This window comes from Crinia signifera, chromosome 1 (assembly GCF_055691185.1).
Source record: "Crinia signifera chromosome 1, ASM5569118v1, whole genome shotgun sequence".
Lineage (NCBI taxonomy): Eukaryota > Metazoa > Chordata > Amphibia > Anura > Myobatrachidae > Crinia > Crinia signifera.
Window position 1 is genome coordinate 49488132 of NC_139217.1, and position 14586 is coordinate 49502717.

General features: G+C 45.3%; 1 protein-coding gene across 1 annotated transcript in view; it reads left to right on the forward strand.

Moving 5' to 3' along the window:
- Window positions 1–661: 661 nt before the first annotated feature.
- NSD2 (nuclear receptor binding SET domain protein 2) overlaps window positions 662–14586 on the forward strand; it is a 68605-nt gene continuing 54680 nt past the window's right edge. The window contains exon 1 of the mRNA XM_083151292.1: window positions 662–820. The gene's annotated coding sequence lies outside the window, so the exon portion shown is untranslated. The remainder of the gene's footprint in view (window positions 821–14586) is intronic.

The window sequence follows — 14586 nt, forward strand, 5'->3', positions numbered from 1 at the left end:
CACCCGGAACCGTGAGGTGCATTAAATGTTAATAGGCATCTGTTTGGAGCAACACTTGAATAGCTCCGATAGACCCGATGTTGGGTCTATCGAAGAATATCAATTCCCCCCAATTTCGACCGACTGAATGTAAATTGGGCATGTTTTGGATCCAATTCCGATCCGCGTCCCCACTGGTGGAGATCCTATCTCCTGCCTGCAGTCAGGATCTCTAAAAGATCCATTCAGCTTGATATAGATCATGGTTGGATCGTACGCAGATCGTGTGCTCCAACAGATCGTACGTTCTGCTCACAATCGTTCTGGTGTGCACCTAGCATTGGGCTTAGCATGTATCCCACTTTAGGCTGCAGCTCCAATATACCCTTAAGCATAGCAGCCCTCCAGGCTCTACCCAGGGTATCATGGCACTGCCTAACCAGTATCTCCGAGTATGACTGGGACAGGCGGCTAGCTGCGCTGTACCAGGAGAACTGGGCAAGAACACCACCCTGCGCCCGTCCCGAACCGTCCCCGCCACCCACCGCTGCGTCACACACCCTTCCCAACAACGTCCCATTTGAATGCGATTGCGGCCGGTCGTGTTGCCGCCGCTTGGCGCCCGCCAAGCCAATCAGCGCCTGGCAATTTTCCCGCCGCGGGCGACTGAGGAGGAAGGTGGGCGTGTCCGCCGCGGCGGGTGGGCGTGTCCGGCTGGCTGGCGGGGGGAGGAGCCCGGCTCGCCGTGTGCCTGTCTCTCCTCCATTGATTGCCAGCCAGCAGGAGCCGCAGCTCTCCCCGCACTCTGCCGCCGCCGCGCACATAAGGATGCGACAAACAGGTCACTTCATCTTTATTCCCCTCCGCCTTGTCTGTGTCCCCCCCCCACCACCCACCTCAGCCGTGTGTGTCTGTGTATGTGCCCGGGCAGCGGGGACCTCCCGGCGGCATCATGTTCCGGGAGGGGAGGAGGGACGGGGGTGTAGGCGGCTGGGCCTGAAACTTGGCGGGATCGGCTTTCTGCGTCCGTTCCCAGTGCAATGGGGGCCCTGTGTGCCCCTATATAGAGAGAGTGGCAGCCTGGGCCCAGCTGCTGCCTCCATTGCTGCTGGTCTATTTGCATAATTATAATAATCATGCAATATAGCAGTGTGCGGCCATATGCTCAATTGCATAGACCAATTGGACTATATTATATCTATCCCATCCCTATGCAATTGCAATTTAGGAATGGGGGTTCAGCCCCCACCACCTCATCATTAAAGCCCCCTCCTCACTGTGTCTCCTGGAGTTTTGCACTCTGTTGCTGTAGGACATCCATGTTTGCTCAGCAGTCATTATGTCTCCCTGCTTGTTGTTGTTTTGTGTCTCTCTTGCATGTATTATTATTGTGTAGTCCCTGTATGCTGCTTCTCTAACATGTGTCTGTGCATAGCATGCAATGTAAAGTTGCACAGGCTGGAACTCCACTAGAGGGATCACATCCTGCTTACTAGTGTGACTATTGTTGGGTACCAAGTGTGAGGGGATGGGAGGGTAATAAGCTCGCTGTAGTATTGCTGGAGACCACTATAGCATTCAAGTGCTAGCAGCATCACCACTGCTGCATTCTAACAAGTTGCATTCCACAGACGTGTGGGAATGTTCTCTCCTGCTCTGATGTGTCTTTATTTTTTGCATTTTTATTATGATTTGCATAATGCTCACGTGCCTTCTGGTGTACATGATGCATAGCCAGACACACACACACGGGGTCACTTTGCACAACAGGAGGTCTGTAGATTAGTGCGTCACAAATCCAGTGCTGAGGATGCACTAATAGTGCATGTTTTCCATATCTCCTTGTTGGAGTACAGGAGCACACGTTACTGAAGTTTTGAAGGCTCTGCAGGTGCTTGTAATGATTTTACTTGTAGTTCTGAGATATAAAAACCAGCACTGCACGTACATCTCGAGGACTGGAATTGAGATGCCCAGATGCAGGCTATGAGATGTAGAAGTTCAGGCCTTGGTGTCAGGGGAAGGATTTAATTGGGCACTTGTTGTGGGGCACTGTCACGATGCCCAGCTGTGCATGTATACAGCGACTAAATGCAATACTTGCTGTGTGCATGGGTGGTTTGCCATTCATGAACTGCAAATTGCTTCCATCGGCCACCTTGTGATCTGTTGAATGTTGGGAGTTCAGTTAAGAGCGAGTTGACGTGGTCTTGTGAAGTAAGTGCAGTTGTATAGGTGCCCATACACGTTACAATGATTGTATCCAATATTGCATACAATATGGATGGTTGCAAATGTGATTTGTAATTTGCTCCCAAAATCAGGTAATGGACAAAACCTGTCAAGGTTCTGTAGTTAAATCTGTTTGATCTAATCGATTTAGGCCCATACACACTGGGCGATCTTGAGATCAAAGCAGCTCAGTTTTGTTGTTTGAGCTGGTATCAGCTCAAAAGCTGCCCAGTGTGTACGGGGCAGCAGTGAGAGCTGATGTGTGCTACTGCATCATCGCCAGCAGCTGTATTACCAGAAGATGAGCGACGGGGTGCACTGCTTTCCATAGTGTCCTGCTATGGAATGTTGGCCACCCCTGGGAAAACTGCTCAGAAGGGCAAATATCCCTAACTGCCCTGAGCAATTTTCACCCCAGTGATCATTATTTTTTTTTTCCCCCCAATCATTGTCCATACACGTTGGGCAAAATCACCCAGCGTGTATGGACCTTTTGAATAAAAGTTTTGTCCATGTTCCTGTGTTTGTGGGAAAATTGCTGATTGTTATTTGCTCCCATACAGTGTGTACCAGATTGTCAGTCCATCCAACTAGTTGGAAGACAGTTGGTCTAATGCAGGGCTGGGCAACACTGGCCCTCCAGATGTTAGTGAACTACACATCCCAGCATGCCTTGCATCAGTTTCAGCATGGCCACATAGCAAAACTAATGCAAAGCATCCTGGGATGTGTAGTTCACTAACATCTGGTGGGCCGGTGTTGCCCAGCCCTGGTCTAATGTATAATCAGCATTACTTACTGTAGATCTGTGTGTGCTTATATCCATTCACAGCCCCTTTGGGTTGCATACAAAAATATCAGAGTCCAAGGTCATATTGGCCTGCAAGAAATGTGAGAGGAGGATCAGCCTCTGTATTCAAAGCACAATTGGGGTGGGATTCAATTATTACCTGCCATCACCACCCTCCACCGGCGGTATTCAATTGTGTGTGCTAACATTTCAGGCGGCTACCCGTGGGGTTGTGAGCTGAAATATGTGAAGACACCCCTTTTATTGCTCAAATGGGACTTTATGTTGCGCCCATTAGTTTAGTCTGGTTTAGCTGCTATGTGTGGCTAAACCCAAACATAACGATATGTGCAACAACGGGATCAATTGAATATTACCCTGGCGATTCAAATGTTGTACCTGTGGCTGCCACTAGATGGTAACGAGAGAAACATTTCTTCTCGCAACCACCTGAGGTGTGAGTGGAAATGTACAAAAATTGGCAGTTTGGACGCCAAAGCGGTACTTTAGACAGGTTTAATGTGTGCAACTCTCTTATGATGCACAATGAAATTGCTCATATGGGAGCCCAGAAAACAACTTAATTTCACCTAACTGTAGGTTTTAAGGCTATCCATACTGGAGGGCCTATGCTTAAATCAGAATAACCAAAGTACTAATTAAATAATGTGCTCAAGTAGGACTATCCTTAAATTCTGGACCACTGGCATTCATTAAGGTAATGTAATTCTTGTTTTTGAATCCAGTTAAGCCCGGGGAAGCTGTGCATGCTTTGACTTATGGGTCCTAGCCGTTGGGCATCAGCAGCAGTTTGATTGGCTACCTGCCTCATAATATTTGTCGTGTTCTCAACACGAAGAACAGGAAATCCGTGGTATCGAGTGTCCTCTGAGACCTATTGAGTCATTTGTTATGTCAGGGGGATTCTTTCTACAAGAGTCAGAGTAATTTTTTTTTTTTTTACGTTTTCCAATGGACTTTTTCAAGTATTTGTTCTATGCTGTGCTCATTAGAGCAATCTCCCTGCGTGAGTATTCCCACTCATAAGTTCCATCATATTTGTTTGCATGGTTAACTATGCTAAAAAGGGATAACTTCGGCAAACTTCCCTGTAGGTGGCTCCTCCATTGAGCTGTAGAGACTGCTTCAGTCAGGTGCCAGTGGTAAATTCTCAGCTGCCATAGCTACAGTACCTGTCCCTGAGGCTTTGTGTTGTAAATAACATTTCTCCTCCAGCTGCTAAACAGAATTGCATTTTCCTATACATTACCGACCTGGGGCGTACCCTAAGGTATGGGTCCACATCCCCGAGGTGGTTTTTGAATAGTGCGCCTATAGCAATTTGCTTTATTTATAAAACCTGCTATGCACGCCCACTGCTAACTATATTCACAGTTCAGTGATTGTATATTTTGCAGATGTTTTATTATTACCAGTTATTTATCTAGCGCACACATATTCCGCAGCGCTTTATAGATAATAGTTGAACACTCACATCAGTCCCTGCCCCAGTGGAGCTTACAATCTATATTCCCTACCACATGTACACGCACACACAGACATTCTAGGGTTAATTTTTGTTGGAAGCCAATTAACCTATCTGTATATTTTTGGAATGCGGGAGGAAACTGGAGTACCCGGAAGAAACCCATGCAAGCACGAGGAGAATATACAAACTCCACACAGTTAGGGCCATGGTGTATCACAGATTTAGAAGTTTCCCTCCCGTCATTGTGTTGGTCTCTTTTCGAGGCCTGGACACACTTAATTTGGAAGCTAGAGCACCAGTAGTGTTGTACCAGCACCAGTAGTGTTGTACCAGCACCAGTAGTGTTGTACCAATCTCATTCATAAACAGAACACAAGTGATTCAGGAATGCTGTCCTGAAATCCTACTAATCACTGCATCAGCCTGTAGCTCAGAGGTTGTCAAAAGGATAGCCATACTTTAGCACAGTTATTTAATTAGTACCTTTTTGTTTTGATTCAACCATCTGTGCTGAATAATTTATATAGGTTTTTTTTTCAAGCAGGACTCAAAGGTGGGAAAATGCAATTAGTTGTTCCCCCTGGCTGCCACTAGATTGTGCTCAATGGAGCAATTCAATTTTTACAATTGAATAACCCCCAGTGTCACATTATATATGTAAAGAGAAAACCCATAGTACTAAGAAGACCACACACAAAAATAAAAAACCAAAGCTTGCACAATGAGCATAATGCAGGGTTGGTGCAGTCATTTTGAGTAGTAAACTCCACAGGTAACATCATTCGCAAAAAGGTACCAGGCGAAGCAGCCATCTTGGCCAAGCTACACCATATTATCCAGGGTGGAATAGGTCCTGTCTAGAAGGGATGGCACAAAATGGGGTGGTAGCAGTGTGAAATGGTAATAGTAGCGTCCTAACACAAGTCTCATAATGGAGTTTTAATCCCTTTCACAAGTGTATTGGCAGGGCAGCTAAAGTATGGTTATCACTAAGGGCAGTATTCAATGGTAATATTCTCCGTGCACGGCGAGCATTTTTTTTTGCTCGCCGTGCACTCTCCGTGTTCCGGAGGGCTCGTTGCCTCTCCTGCTGCCACTATTCAATGTTTATAAGACTCGCCGCCACTCGCGGCGAGTCTTAACCCCTGCAGCGGACGAGCGTCCGCAGCAGGGAGCTGACAGGGACGTGGCATCCAGGGAGATTAAAGTCTCCCTGGATGCCACAGAACATATGTGAGGGTAGGGGGCCCCCCTGGGACCCAGGCAGCACAGGCTGCCCCCCTCTATAGCCAGCGGGGGACCCAGTATTCACTGTACCCGAACGTGCTTCGGGTGCAGTGAATATATGAATATCTAATGAGCGGCTCGAGCGCTCTGGCCCCCTGCTGGCTGCACTGTGTAAAAAAAAGAAAAAAAAAAATGTAAAAAAATATTTTTTTAAAAATTAAATATATATTCATGTGCTATAGGCACATGAATAAAAATAACATGGCCCTCCACAGAAAAAAAAACCTGATTTTTTGACACCAAAATTAAAAAAAACACCCTTTTAGTTTAAAAGTTCACATTCCTGCTCTCCATCAAAAGATGGAGAATTTCTTCACGGAGAGAGACGGCGAGAATCACTAAGAAAGACTGAGAATATTTCACATTGAATAGGGTGGCTCGCCTTTGGAGAAAAAAAACCTCTCTCCACGGCGAAAAAAGCACAAGTTCTCCACAAAAGACGGAGAACTTTTCTCATTGAATACTGCCCTAAAAACCTGCACTGTTGGGGGATTCAATTATTTTTTTTTTAGGTGGTGGGAAGTAATGTGTAAAAAAACCCAAAAACTAAGAAAAACCTTCCTTTGGCTGCGGTAATGAGGACTTGCTAAATCTGTTGCTTTTAGCATGCTATCTAATGGGTGCCAAAAACACTTGAATTAACGCCCATATTGCTGATCTCAAAGAATTGAGATCAGAATTTGTTGAAGTGCTTGTGTCCAGTAATAACACACCAGCCAATCAGCTTCTAATTGTGAAGTTGCAGGAGCTGATTGGTTGATGCGTGAACACCTTCCACTTTATCAGTTCTTTGGGCTTAATACACCTGCCCCTGAATTCTCCTGTGCCTTAGTGTGTCATGAGGGCTGCGGTTGGGGCTGTAACCCCTTGAAGTTCTTCGTTTCTCCTCAATGGTGCATCCGCTGTCAGTATTTTATGCCATTCCTGGTGATACGTTGGCTCCGTTGCAGCATTATGATAGGCTAGCTGTGTCTAATGCAGCTGGACATAGACTTGCAGCTGTAATTGCCCCAGCATATATCAGTACAGTATGCCAAACCTCCATTGTGATTGTTTTGTGTAAGGTACTGTGATACCCCATTCACACCAGCCTAAATTCCCGGGTTGAGTCCGGGAACAACCCGGTACTAGCGCTGGTGTGAAAGGTTCCCGGGACAAAATCCCAGGCAAATTTCAACCCGGCTAGGTACCAGGGTTGTTCCCGGGTTCAACCCGGGGACCTGGCTGGTGTGAAAGGTACAGGGTATACTTACCCGGGTTGCCGTGTCCTGTCCGTCGGGAATTAATGCAGGCGGCGGGCGCAAATGACGGGACAGCCGGTGGATGATGATGACGACGCAGCTCTCCGGCGGCAGTGAGGACGCCGGAGAGCTGCGTCATCTTCATCCGCAGCCTCTCCCATCATTTGCGCCGCCGCCTGTGTGGATCCCTGGCCTGCACGGAGGACCAGCAACTGGGGTGAGTATTCTCCCCACCTCCGCTGACTGCCCGCCTCCTGCCGGCCTCCTTTCCGCCCCCTTCTCACACCAGAAAATGCAGGGACATTTCTGGTGTGAATGGGTCCAAACCCGGGAATGTCCCTGCTTGTCCCGGGAACTGAATTCCCGGGTTTGTCCCTGCATTTCTGGTGTGAATGGGGTATTATGCACTGCTCATTTGCAGAAGGGTTGAGGGCTGAAAAGGAGATTCCAGTGGATATCTGATTGGCATTTTCTCTAGATAATTGGCACTTGGAACTTAAATGGTTGCATTACAACTGGTATACATTTTTTGTATTTACCTATATTTTATGGCCTGCCTGACGCCATGCTAAAGTTGGGCATTGTGCTCTGGGCAGGCCTTCCCGGCACTTTGTATTGTTCCTTATGTACTCCTGAATCCTTTTATTCATGAGTACCTTTGTATGTGTGGAGTCTGGAAACCAGTTTTACAGAAAATACTAGTGTGGGTGAATCACTTTCTTCAGTTGCTTTGAATGGCTGTAGAAAGTCCTGTATGCTCCAATGGCTTCTAGGACTTCTCTCTGACACACAGCGGTCACTGAAATAATTCCTGCACTTGTAGGTCAGACCTTTTAAATCCCATTTGGCGGGGGAACTACAATCCCAATAGCTCTGTGACCTTTAGAGAGTTTGGTAGGAAAGCTATATCTTAGATGGTAGATCAATATCAATAGATGTATAATTTGTGTGCGTTTGAGACCTTACAAATAATCAATGATGAATTAAAATCCTTGCTTCATTTTAGATTAAGCCTTTAGTGTAGGCAACCTACCTTATTGCAGTTAACAAAGCGAGTACATGCGGGTAAAAATGTCTCCTATTTACAATGATCCATTCACGTTATGCAGTTCTGTGAACAGAACATGTAATCAATCACATCAGTTCCTGCCCCTTAGAGCATTAACTCTAAATTCTTTTTCAGTTGAAAAGCTCCAGCTACGCATCCCCAGAGTGCACCAAACTCACGTTTAATTGAATTGCCCCCCTTTTATGACTGGATAGTCTTTTCCACCTACATAACCAGACCACTTTTCATGTAATAAGCTTTTTGGAGGATTATTCAGAGTTTGTTTCTATTGGTAAGAATAAAACATGTGAAAATCCTTCTCAAAATGCAGCGTAGAGTGAATGATCGAAACTACCAGCATGCCTTTTACATATAGCAACGACTGTAGGATGAGAAATGCCTGTAGTGTGCTGCACACATCCTGCATTTCCATGCATTGAATAGAAGCCAGCAGTCTGGTGCCTGCATATGATCTTGGAACTCCTTGGAGTTTACTTCTGTTACACAGTCACTTTTTCATCCTACCTCTGTAAGCTTTTTGAGTGCACCAGCTAAATTACCATATTTGTTATTTTTAAATCGGCAATCCCACATAGGATTCACGTCTTTTCTCTGTAATACATCCCTTTTTTAAGCATGCTTCAAGTAGTCCTTTATCTTCACTGTACTTCCACAAGTCATTACCTCCTTTTTCAAAATCTCTCTAGAAATTCAAAGCAAAATGGCTACAAGTTATAGAAACGGGCCGTCCGCTCTTAGCTTATCATGTGAACGATGGGGAGGTTTTGCAGTGCAAGACCGTAATTACTAGTTTCCCCATATCTGTAGTTTTCTGTTCACATGTAAGTTATTAAAACAGAGTTGCAGATTGAATAATTTGTGACCATGGATAATGACTACAACGCAACACATAAAAGCATTGTGTTTTTTTAAAGTGTGAAGAAGCCAAGACGTGTTAATTGCTGCTCACGTGGAGATCTTGAGTCCCTGATTGAGTAGATGTGGTTATTTCACTCTGCAGAAAAGACCGTGCAACACCTGTGGATATTTAAATCTGCTCCATGTAGTCGGATTACTCTAAAACAGGCATGTCCAACGTTGGCCCTCCAGATGTTGTGAAACTACACATCCCAGCATGCCTTGCCATAGTTTTGCTATTAGAGAATGCTAAAACTATTGCAAAGCGTGCTGGGATGTGTAGTTTCAAAACATCTGGAGGGCCAAAGTTGGACATGCCTGCTCTAAAACCTTTAGAGCAGGCATGTCCAACCTGCGGCCCTCCAGCTGTTGTGAAACTACACATCCCAGCATGCCTTGCCATCGTTTTAGCATTCCCTAATAGCAAAACTATGGCAAGGCATGCTGGGATGTGTAGTTTCACAACAGCCGGAGGGTCACAGGTTGGACATGCCTGCTTTAGCGAATAATAAATGTTACTGGTTTATAAAATCTAGAGTGTTTCCGTCTTTCTCGTGCGTTTGGTCAGGCTACACCCGAACACATATAGACTGTATGCTTGTTCTATCGAGTGTGGTTCCGACATTATGTAGCAAATATCCCGAACTATAGAATAGTGATTAGTCATAGTTAATGCTGTTGCTGCCTTATGCTGCCTTATGCTGCGAAACGCAGTGCCCGTCGAAGTAAAGGTGCATAAAGGCTCATGTGATAAGGCATAGGCACAGCAAACGTTTTGTTCCTCAATGTCTTCTTCTTTGTAATATTTTGGCAGCATGTAGGAGAGATACTGGCGAGCCTGGCTGATGTTTTTGAAGTGTCAATAATGTTAAAAGGAAAACCCAGGTTGGTTTCAGGCCAACATCTACAATTCACAGTCTATTACATTTCCACCGATTACTGTTTTGGCCTTTATTTTGTACAATATACCGTATATACTCGAGTATAAGTTGACCCGAATATAAGCCGAGGCGCCTAATTTCACAACAAAAAAAATGGGAAAACGTTTTGGACTCAAGTGGGACCCTCACTCGAGTATAAGCCGAGAGGGGGATTTTTCAGCATAAAAAATGTTCTGAAAAAGTAGGCTTATACTCGAGTATATATGGTACGGTACCTTATGCTTTATTTGAATTGTATGCCTTCAGAGTTGTGGTTTGTCATATCTGCGTGTAAATGTGATGGGTTTAGGTGGGGCGTTTGCTGTAATGTGAAGCTGTATTGGCGGTTCTGGTAAGTGGACATGTTTAGAATGTGGGCGCCCAGCTTGGTGCAGTATGTGTAGATCAGGAGTGACCAAACCTGTCCTCGAGATCCACCAACAGTTCATGTTTGTCAGGCAACCTGTGGATCTACAGTAGGAATGAATGCAGCAGGTTTAAAATGTGACCGTTAGTAATGACTACACCTGTGCACCAGCTAGGGGATTTGGGTCATGTGACAGTTAGTAATGACTACACCTGTGCACCAGCTAGGGGATTTGGGTCATGTGACAGTTAGTAATGACTACAGCTGTGCACCAGCTAGGGGATTTAGAAAATGTGGACCGTTGGTAGATGTCGAAGAGCAGTTTAGTCACCCCTGGTGTAGACTAAGGCTTCTAAGTAACGTGTAGGTTTGGATAATTTAGTGTTGTGGATGGGGAATGGAGATCAGGCCAGAGTGATATATGGGGCACTGATTGTGTAGATTTGAGAAACTTCCTTTTTTTTTTGTTTTTGTGTGCCGAATAGGGGCCACTCAGCTTTGTGTACGCCCAAACACCTAGCGGAGATATTCAGTTGGGTGCGCATTTCCGGTGTTACCAAGGTATATTGGAGCGCCTGCAGGGATGGTTTGTCACCTCCAAACAATACAAATATAAGAACAAAAAATGGGCGGTAAGTGGAGAGATAAAGATTTAAAATTGGCTCAATTGGATAATATAAACCATATATAATTTAAAAAAAAATAACCTGTAATAAGTGCACATCAATAAAAACATTCTTAATAAAATTTGAATAAAAACATTACATAAATAGACACTGTATTGAAAGGTGATACTATTGGGCCCTACACACATGCCGATGTGTGTGTAGTGGGGCTTCCTGGCTATGCTAGGTTGGACACTTCTGCACCACTGTGTGCTATCAGCGAGATTGATGGACACCGATGGCAATCTCGGACAGCGACGCGCATTGCTGTCACTATAGCCCCTACACACACACCGATTTAGGGGCATTTTCTAAGCGACTTTGGCAAACTAAGCAAAGTCTCTTAGAAAATGCCTTAATATCGGCATGTGTGTAGGCCCTAATAGTTGCTCCTGTCTGTTCCTATTATACTCAGTCCCCGTTTCCCCAAATGTCCAATAGAGTGGGATCAGTCATATGTCTATATCAGGATTAAGATGCCGCTGGAGGTTATTTGAATTTCCAATGGTGGAAAATGCCTCCCGATAACGCGCTTATCTTTGTCCTGGTTAGTAGGTGCATTTCCAGTGTGCGTGGTTATTTATACCGCCCCCCCCCCCCCCCCCCACACACACACACACACACACACACCTTTCCCGTGCACGCGTGTCCTGATGGAATCTAATTGCTCTGTTGAGCGCTATCTTGTGGTTGCCAGGGCAAACAACACTTGATTTGCCTTATTAACTTAGTTATTTTAATAGTATAATAATTTTGTTCATTATCAGTCATAAGCTTGTGAATAGTTGTTTGTAATGTCTGTCAATGTTATTGGCAGCAATTCTACACACTATTAATCTTTTCTTCCACATTTATTTCAAGCCAAGGCCAGACTAACAATGGGAGAGTGGACTATAGCTCTATAAAAAAAAATAGACCCTTCGTCATGACTGCCTGATGATGCCCAGCTGTAGTGGGGCGTACACTCAGTAATTTTGGCCTATTTCCTAAGCGATTTGACTAGATTGCTTAGAAATTGAGCACAAATCGCTGTGTATGTGTGTAGGGCCCATAGCAATGCTCTGCCCCTTTTAATAGGGGTGTGGTATAGGGTACTGACAGTTATTAGCCTGACGTTGGGATCCCGACTGCCCGGACTCAGACAGCGTGGCCAGCGCAACTAAGCCCCTTGCGGGCACGGTGGCTAACTCGCGCAAACTATTCTATTCTCCCTCTATGGGGGTCGTGGACCCCCACAAGGGAGAATAGGCGGTGGCCGTCGGGCACCCATCTGTCTGAGTTTTGCCAGTCGGGATCCCAACGTCGGGTAAATGACTATTGGGATCCCGACTGTCGGGACCGCGTCCGGCACCCTTTAATAGTTCACTTTTTCTAAGTTTATGGATTTAAGTAGACATGGGGGGGAATTCTGTACATTGTGAGTTAAATTAAACTTAAGGGGGGGAGTGAAGGGAGCAGTTTAGTTGCCTGCACAGTAACCCTGAGACTAGTGGATTTCTGCTTGCATATTATACCTTTTGGCTAGTGACTGCATACAGTAACAGCATCACACCTATTTTGGAAAATGTGGGAGTAGGTTGCGGTAAACTGCATCTCCCGACTTCAGTGGGTTTACACCGCATGGTAATTTAATAACTACAGACACTTATCCCGCATGTAGTGTCCATTCTAACACCCTGCCTCTTTCAAAACTCGTGCTGTTCCTCTTCCCTGTCTGGGGTGTTCATATCTGCTTTGGTGCTTCTAGCACAGTATGGTCTGTATTTCAACACTGATATGCAGACCAGACATGTGCTAGAAGCACCACAGAGTGCCAGCCAGGCAGCCAGGGAAGAGGGACTGCACAGGTTCTGAAAGAAGCACGGTGCTAGAATGACCACTACAGACAATTATCCCGCATGTAGTGTCCATTCTAACACCCTGCCTCTTTCAAAACTCGTGCGGTTCCTCTTCCCTGTCTGGGGTGTTCATATCTGCTGTGGTGCTTCTAGCACAGTATGGTCTGTATTTCAACACTGATATGCAGACCAGACTGTGCTAGAAGCACCACAGAGTGCCAGCCAGCCAGGGAAGAGGGACTGCACAGGTTCTGAAAGAAGCACGGTGCTAGAATGACCACTACGGAAATGTAACAGGCCCTTGCTCACTTTTACTCCCAGACCCAAACCGTCATTAATCCGTCATTAATCTGTCCCTATCTGAGACATGGGGCCAGATTCTCTAAGCTTCAAAAGTGATAAAATGGAGAGTGATAAACAGCCAGCCAATCAGCTCCTACCTGCCATGTCACAGACTGTGTTTGAAAAATGTCAGGCATGTGCTGATTGGCTGGCTGTTTATCACTCTCCATTTTATCACTTTTGAAGCTTAGAGAATCTGGCCCATGGTCCTCTCTGATAAAAGGATAATACTTTAAGATGGTAGCTGATTTGGCAAGCATTCTAAAAAATGTGGGTGACTGTGGAGTTTGAGTTCCTTTCTGTCTTTAAAACACTTAACGGGTGTCTGTTATTGTTGACTTGTTTCCTGAACACAACCACCCTGTGAGATTGCTCTGTGCAGGTGGCACTGCTGCTGCGGTGTCTGATGACAACTTGGCTTTCGCTGCTGTGCTGGCTGTAGGTCTAATGAGATCTCAGCCCCCTCCCCCCCAGTGTCGGCTGTATTATAGCATGGCGTTGTATGCTATTTCACCAAGTGTAAAAAAACGCTTAATTATCCATACACAGTCCACACATCTGTAATGCATATTTAATATTATGTGCAGGTTTTAGATTCTGGATTTTTTAAATGTTGTTGAATTGTGTTTAAAGTATCATGAAAAGCATCTAACCACCCCCCTATAACAGGCCAACCTGTGACGCTCCAGCTTTTGTGAAACTACACGTCCCAGCATGCCCTGTTTTAGCATACCCTAATAGAAAAACTGTAGCATGAATGCTGGGACTTGTTGTCTCACAACAGCTGGAGAGCTACAGGTTGGGCAGGGCTGTCCTATAAAATGACTCTGTAACTTGGGGGGGTCTCACTAAACTGTGAGCACAGCGCCTCAGTGAGAGGGAGAAGGAAGTGGTACAGTCCTGTCAGTCTGAATGCTATGGTCACTGAGCAGCAGCAGGAAGTACACTGGGAAATGGTAGCACTAGTTTGTTTCTGCTAAACTCCACAAAGGGCTGGAATTGGTTCCCGTCTAATGTTTGTTTGAGTGATCTGACCGTGATGTTTGCTTTCTTGCAGCATTAAGCAGTTCTTTGTGATAAGTGCTCGTAGAACATTCCAAATTCAAAAACCTACTTTACCCAGACTTCTTGCACCTCAGGAGGGCTGCCCCAGGACTAAGCCCAAAACCGTTGAACTCACACCCGGCACATGTGAGCTAAGACTTATGAATAGAAAATATGTATTTACACATATAAAATACGAATGGCAGTAAATGGTTTTGTAGTTATCCCCAGTGGCTGGGCCCCATCACTTTGCATTTCTTATCTTTTTGTTTCCACCACGGTTCCAAAATATCCAATAACCAATTTATCCTGTAAGCAGGAACCTTGCACTGCTGTCTTTACTGTATATAACTGTCCCCTGGCCATTAATGACTACTCACCTGGGAACACTGGCATTTGCTGCCAAGTTACTGTATGTAGTATTGT